General features: G+C 34.1%; 1 pseudogene; it reads left to right on the top strand.

The window, feature by feature from the left end:
• Positions 1 to 715: 715 nt before the first annotated feature.
• Positions 716 to 6920, top strand: LOC143405629 (EKC/KEOPS complex subunit TPRKB pseudogene; annotated as a pseudogene).
• The last annotated feature ends 1133 nt before the right edge of the window (positions 6921 to 8053 follow it).

Here is an 8053-nt window from a genome sequence, read left to right as displayed (position 1 = left end):
TATTGCATTCATAACTTGGCTACTATTTGGCACAAGAGGCCTCGCTTTGTGCCTCTCTCAGCTTTCAATATGCCTCCCTCGCTAAGTTTTGTCACTCCCAGCTTTAGGCTTCAAGTGAGAGACATGTGGCTCTTCCTTTCACATGAGCACGATAGGGTTATGAATTGGCCTGATTTTGATATTGTCTTAGGGTATGAGAAGGCTGAGGAGAGGGAGCAATAGAGGAATAGCTGATCAGCAGAGCAGTCAGAACACACACTATTTTCATTGATTACATTTCCCATCTCAGAATAATAACATCAAAGACAATCACAGCAGGCAATAGTATTTAAAAAGGTAAGTAGTGTACAAATTACCAAAATCAACCAGAGATAGAACGTGAGTAAATGCTGTGGAGGAAATTAATGCAATATTATTTGCTTTCTGCAGGATTGCTACAGACTTTCAGTTTTAAAGTATGTCACATTTGGGGAGCTCAGTGAAATGAAGTGTAATAAAATGAGGTATGGTCATATGTGAGTTACATTCATGTGCCACATACCAATGCTTTGGTCAGTGATGGACAGCAGATAAGATGTGGCCAGAAGCTTCATACATCTCAGATTTCAACATCTCTTGACTACATTATTTGCTCTTGTGCTTAAATTAATCTTGTTTTGTCCATGGTGATTCCTAAGTATATAAAATGCACTGCTAATGTTGCTGGTAAGAGGTCATGTTGGTGATTGACCTGAAAATGAAATTAGAAATGATTAAGGAATATGAAGATATATTTCCTCACTGGGAAATCAGAGAGGGTTATTGTTGGACAGTCAAGCATGCTGAATTGCACCATAGCTTTGCTCTTGAAGAGCAGTAATAAAGTGCCAGAAACAATTGTGTTTGCTTTGTTGAAGGCAATAAAACTTCACAAAAACTCAAAGACAGCCTGCTTTAGATGCGACTTCTAGTGCCCTGGATTGAAGATCAGATATACAGCATATATCAATCAGCACCACAGACAAAACAAATGGGTTATTCATGACGATGAAATAAAGGCTGGACTTAACTGTGGTGTTGAATTACTACTAGCTCTGGGTGGTTTAAACCACCCAGAAATCTCTATTCATCACCTAATGTGAAGGTGCATGGTGAATCTGCAAGTGCTGATGTAAAGACTGCTGAAGACATTTTGGAAATTCTAAATAAGCTAATGGAGGAGGGAAATTACTGGCCAGAGGATATCTTGACTATAGATGAAAATTCACTATTGTGGGAACAGATGCCTGAAAGAACTTTCACATAAGGAGGCCAAGTCAAAGTCCTATTTCAAAGCCTCTTTTTTAATCACTTCAAGCATTTTATTTATTGGTTCATATTAGTTATATGGAACATTAGGATTCATTTTGACATAAATGCATGGGATATGATTTGTTGAAATTCAGTCCCCAGTACTTCTCCTTACACTTCCCTTTCTCCCTCCCCCTGTTCATTTCCTCTACTCTACTGGTGTTTCTGCTGTTTATATACAGTTTTTTTAAAAAATTGTGTCTTGTGGATATACATAATGGTGAGATTCACTGTTGTATATTCATATATGTACATAGGAAAGTTAGGGCAGATTCATTCCACTGTTTTCTCTTATCCCATTCCTTCTCCCTCTTCCTTAATCCCCTTCTTCTCCACTGATCTTTCTTCTGTTTTGATAGAATTCCTCCCTGCTTACCCTCAACCCGCCCCCCGCCCCACTTTGTTTTGGACTGTCTTCCACATATCAGAGAAAACATTTGACCTTTGAAGTTCTGGGTCTGGCTTATTTCACTCAGCATGATGGCCTCCAGTTCCATGCATTTACCTGCAAATGCCATAATTTTATTCTTCTTAATGATTGAATAAGTCAGTTAAAAAAGACAGATAAGTTGTAAAAACAGGCAATGTGAAATGGATCAGAGTAAACAATGAGAAAACACCTTCAGCAATAGTGAAGGAAGTAAAAAAGATGATGAAGTTAAGAGGGCACCATTTATTTTTAAGGGCAGAAATCAGCATAAACATTAGTTAAGTGTAGGGTAAACACAATTAGGCTGATAAATGTATACTTTTCTGAAAGCTTAAGAGCCAAATAAAAAATATGGGGTATAGCCAACCTTTTATTCTCAACCTACAATTATTCTCATTAAAAAAACTGAGATTTTGCAATTTTCTTTGCATATGGGATTTTGTTGTTATGAAAATGGCAAGATGTGTGTGTGTGTGTGTGTGTGTGTGTGTGTGTGTGTGTTGCTGGGATCAAAGCCAGTGTCTCACATTTGCCAGGACAGCACTCAACTACTGAACTATAACCCCCATCTGCAAGTTGTGTTCTTCAAAGGAGTAGTCACTTTCAAATATTTTAGGACATACTTCTCTGTTATGCTACACTCCTCCTTTAGAAGCTGTGCTTCCTAAGATGAATAAGCTATCAACTACTATTATATTTGCTTTCTAAGTTCAGACAGCCTACTGTTTCTTTCATTGGTTCAAATCTTCTATCTTTTTCTCTGCTGAACTGTTTTGGTTTTCTAATGAAACATAACATTTAAATTGTTTATGGAGTTAATTAATTATTAATTGCAAAATTATTGTTTTCTATTGGAATATGACAGTTAATTGTGACTATAACATACTCATGGCAGCCATAGAGAAAATGGCATTCATGAACTCTGAAAATACCAGCATTGCATGGTTATCTAGATGATCTAGGTATGTTGTTCAAATATGTTGTTATTATCATCAAATTGAAAATAATTTTTAAAAATCGGGTTAGATAACTGGAGAGCTTCCAAAAGTACGTCAACTAACATGTAGATATTAATGAAATCCACTTATAAAACCATTGAACCAAAAGAGATAATAGTTGATCAAGTTTACTTTTAGTCCCTCACCTTGTAATTTGGCAGCCAAGTAACTGTTCCACAGTTATAATTATGTTTAATCTTTCTGCTTTGCAACCATCATGGGCAGTTAAATTTTAGTTGAGGCTCGATTTCTTCATCTTATAAATTAAGGCCATAGTGTCTTGCTCCATAGATGTTTCTATTAAAAATAGAATATATATATATTGTTTTTTTAATATGGTTTTTTAGATTGTGGCGTGTTAATTTTCTTTTTAAACCAACCTCACTTTCTATAATACTATAATTTGTGTTCTGTGTTTTGTCATCTCCACAAATTACTGTGTAATTTTGGGCACACCATTGAACCTCTCTCTACCCTGGATTGATTTTGTGTAATATGGGAATAATTATAAATGTACTTCATATGATTTTTAGGAAAATTTAATGAGTTACCTTTGAAGCTGTTAGAATAATGCCTTAGCACATAAACATTCAATAGGTACAGCTTCCTAAAATGGTAACTATTTTGCAAAGGACCATTCTCAGGAGATGAAATACTTTACCCTTTCCCATAGACACCCTTGTTTTATGTTTTTCTACCCAATTTTGCATAATAATCCCTTTTCCATAATTGCATCTAATAAATTACTCCAACTCAACAGAAATTGGCTATAATTTATAAAACATGGAGGGATACAGAATTTGAAAATAATCTAAAAATTTTTAATTATAGACTTTTGAAAGCTTATTTTTACAATAAATAAAAATATTTTTATATCATTTTGAACAAGCTATATCTGAGGAACAATAATATGCAGCATGAAGAAAATATATATTTATTTATTTTGGGTACCCAGGACTGAGCTCAGGAACACTCAACCACTGAGCTACATCCACAGCCCTAATTTGTATTTTATTTAGAGACAAAGTCTCACTGAGTTGCTTAGCCCCTCACTTTTGCTGAGGCTGGCTTTGAACTTGCGAACATCCTGCTTCAGTCTCCCAAGCAGCTGTGATTATAGGCATGTGGCACCATGCGTGGCAGGAAAAATTTTAAATTTTCAGACATTAGAATAAATTCATCATGACTTATAGCTGTAAGTAAGATTAAAAGTTGGATATATTCTTCCAATTTTACTTATACTTTTTTCTTCTTAAGCTAAATTTACAAGTTTAATTTTATTTTTTTTCCTTTTTTTTCAGGAAATGGTAATAGAGGACTAGAAAATTAAGAATCTTTCATAGGACACGAAGAATTTGAGAAAATGAACCACCATGGTTCTATAAAATGACAACACAAGGACTTTATTAACAATAGGAATAACAGCTAGTGTATTTTACTTTTATAGTGAACACAGTATAAGAACTCTCAACCTCATGAAATCCTCACATAATCCTATAATATAAATCATACTAAAAATGTACATATTTTGCAAATGAAGCCAGTGAAACTCAATGAAGTTGAATAACTTGCTCAGGAGCATGATACTACAGCCTAGATAATATGCGTTTTCTTACTGCATTTCCAGAACATTTCCCACAGGATTTTGAGTTTCTTATTACTTTCTTATATTCCCTAGGATTGTGTTGACTTTGTAGCCTTGAAAGAACCCAGGACTACTTTCTTCAGAGCATCACCTACATCACTTCCTAAGTGCTTTCTTGGACAATGCCCAAGTAGCTCAGAGTCTACTTTCCTAGAGTTTCTACAGTTTAAAATCCCTTTCATGCCCCTACAACCAACCAGTAGAGATCTTCCTGTGTCAGAACCTGCTGACAATCTGTAATTCCTGGTACAGTAGAGATGCATAAAGAAAGACACAGCAGAGATGTATACATAAAGAAAGACACACGCATATGCACACATCCAGTAGAGAATAAGCAGCCCCTTTATTTCTTCCCTGCTTCTTTTATGCAGCAAAAATGAAACACATCTTTCTGGCAGCTTAATCTTATCAAGCATGGATAAACATTCTCAGAGTAACTTTGTTCATGGTCACAGTGCTCCATATTTCTTATTATCTGAGTTGTAGTTAGTTAATTTCTGGGCAATCACATATCTATATCTATATAGGTTTTAAACTTGGCAGAACATTCTTTTCTCCTATTTTCTCAAGACTGCAACAAGGACACAGCTCAAAGAGTTCATAGTTTCTCACAGAACCCCTTTGTTTTGCTAAGCACAGCAAAACTTAACTGTTTGTGTGCATGAGCACACATTCCTGCAAGGTTGTCTTATCAGTTTGTTTCATTACAAGCAAAAGAATAAACTTACCCCCGATCTTGAAAGATTCATCATCACTGCTATAATATAGACCTGGAATGTTCCTCAAGGGTTCATGTGTTAAAGTTTTGGTCTCTAGCCCAAGGCAGCTACTGGTAGGTACCCTTAAGAGGTGGAGCCTACTGGGGGGTTTAATGTCATTAGGGGCATGTCCTCAACAAAGATTTCAGGATCTTGGTCTCACTTTGTGACATGAGGCAAAAAGCTTTGTTGGGTCATGTGCTTCCTCACTATGATGTTCCAAGTCCAAAAGCACTGAGATCAACTGATCTTGGACTGAAATCTCTAAAACTATCACCCAAACTATCTCTTATCTTAGATATTTGTTACAATAATGGAAATCTGATTAATAGTCACTTCGCAAAAATCTAAGTTTTAGGATTTATACTTTTATTCGTCTTTGTTTTGTTTTACAGTTATTAATATGGTACTTTTGTGTGCCAAGAATGATCTAAAAATTTGCAAATGTCATTGTTATTTTTTATTCCTCATAAGTTAATACTCTTAATAGTCCCATTTTAAAGGACACAACACTTTAAAGGAGATGCACTTGCCTGCGAGTGCCAAGTTAGTAAATGACAGAGCTTTGCAAATTAACAATTATATACAACAGAATCACAGCAACACTAATAAAGGCTTGGTGTAATTCCACAGCTTCTGCTAAAATTTAAACAGTAACAAATGGAACACTTCACACTAACAGTTTATCAGCTCTAACAATGAAATCAAGAAATGACCTTGGTTAGTTCAGGGTCCAAAAGTCCGTATAGGAGATTAAAAGATGATGTAAAAGTAGCTTGATGGAAGAAAAGGAGCTGTATCCATAACATCATCCAAGGCACTTGGAATAGATTTGAATATATGTATATGCCAGATGACTAAATTATAAGTGGAAATTTCATTGCCTTGATGAACTATGAAACATAACATTGAAATAACTAATTTCTTTGCTATTAATCCTTTTATTATCTTACTACTCAGTTAAAATAACCTCTCAGGTGTCATTAGGAAGAATCTGTTTCTATTGGATATAACTAAATTATACTGAAAGTCATCTTGAAAGGGAAGATAAGTACCCTTCTATTCTTGCCTACAATATATCACATCTAAATAAGAAGATAATTAATTTATATTTCTTTGATAAGTTGCTCCTTCTTTTTCAAACTAACAATTAGTATGAAACTGGTTTGCCAAGGGGGAGATCTTCCCAGAAGAACAAAGACTCCCACCCACCTCCTGCCCCACCCCCCAAAAAAAATTCTGATGTAATTTCAGCAACTCAGAGATAACTTTTTGGGTCATCCTTCTGTTATTTAAAGATGTAATATGCTTGAGACTTGAGAAAAAAGATCATGAAAGGTATCATTGATGGTGCATTGTTAAAACTTACAATGACAGTTGACCCATTTCAGATACTTATGGCAGCAAACAAAATAGTTCATCTCTACAAACTGGGAAAAATGAAGATGAGAACTCTGTCTACTGAAATTGTTTTCAAGCATTCTCCAAATAACAATACTTCAGAGGCTTTGAAGAAATTTGATATCTCAGCAAATCATACTTCAATTTTAATTTTTTATATTGAAGAGGAAGAAAAACAAATAAATCAAAAATACCTAATATCTCAAGTACGAGGTCACCAAATGTCTCTGAAAAATCTTCCTGAAATAGCAAATATTTCAGAAGTCAAAGAAATATAAAAACTGTCTTCACAAGAGGAAGAGATTGGGACATTATTAGATGGTATCATTAATATAATGTCAACAACAGATGTTTTATAAAATGTCAGAAATATTAACAGAAATTTTCAGCATTAAAGAAAACATGGATTTTTCTTTGCTGATTATAAAATTAATATATGTTTATTACAGAAAAAAAATTTTTTTCATGAGACTAGGGATTGAACCCAGAGACTTTGTGCATGGCACAAAGGTTAAGTATCACCACTAAGTGATACTTTCAGCCTTATAAAAAACTTTTAATCACAGATTGAGAATAAAAATGTCCCAAACTCCTAATTCTCCCTTTTTTTTTGTTATTTTAGAAAGATAATCACTGTTACTGTTTTTGTTGTTGTCTAGTCTTCTATTTCTATTCAAACATTTTATTTTTATATAGTCGAAATAAAAATTGCCAACACTTGCTGGAAAAAATACAATACTCTGAAACTATCTCAAAGTAGTATTTTTATTTTAAATGAAGTTCAATAATATCTAACAATCTGAGCATTCATCTTGTGCCATACCTTTTTAAAGAGCCTTTTGTTATCACCCAATTTAACCTCTGTAATGGTGTAGATACTCCAATTACTCCCATTTTACAGTTAAAGGAACAAAGGAAAGTTAAGTGAGCATCTTAAGGTCATACAGCTGGTAAGTATAGTAGAAATATCATCCATGATAAAATCAGTTGCCAAAATACAATGATTACAAAGGATTTAGCATCCAGAAGTGTTACCCATGTTCCTATTTTAATTTTTTCAAAAATTTCTGGTGGACTAGTGACAATTACCTGTATTTAAAAATCCCAAATGGGATTTCTGTCAAACACTCAGAGAAAAGAAATAGATCTAGCCTATAAAGAAAATGTTATTAATAAGCAACACAATGCTACCTGAGCTTGAATGTCTATAGAAGTAATTTTAAGGCTGTTGCTTTGTGACTTGTGATTATTATCCAGCCCAAGGATAAGGTCTTCTGTTGGTTCTATGAGCCTGACAATAGACTAAGCTTTTGAGCAACAATTTCTCATTAGCAATTTTATTTTTTAAACTCTTAATAGAGATATTAAAATTCTGATGGTGTATCTATATCCAGTTTTCAGTGTATTTGAAATGTTCTCTTTATTTACTTTCAGTTCAGTATTTTAGCTTTCTTCTAGTGACATATAAGTGACTTATAGTGACATATAAAAA

The sequence above is a fragment of the Callospermophilus lateralis genome, chromosome 8, assembly GCF_048772815.1.
Source record: "Callospermophilus lateralis isolate mCalLat2 chromosome 8, mCalLat2.hap1, whole genome shotgun sequence".
NCBI lineage: Eukaryota > Metazoa > Chordata > Mammalia > Rodentia > Sciuridae > Callospermophilus > Callospermophilus lateralis.
The sequence above is the reverse complement of the archived record's forward strand: the minus strand, read 5'-3'. Positions and strand labels throughout refer to the sequence as shown.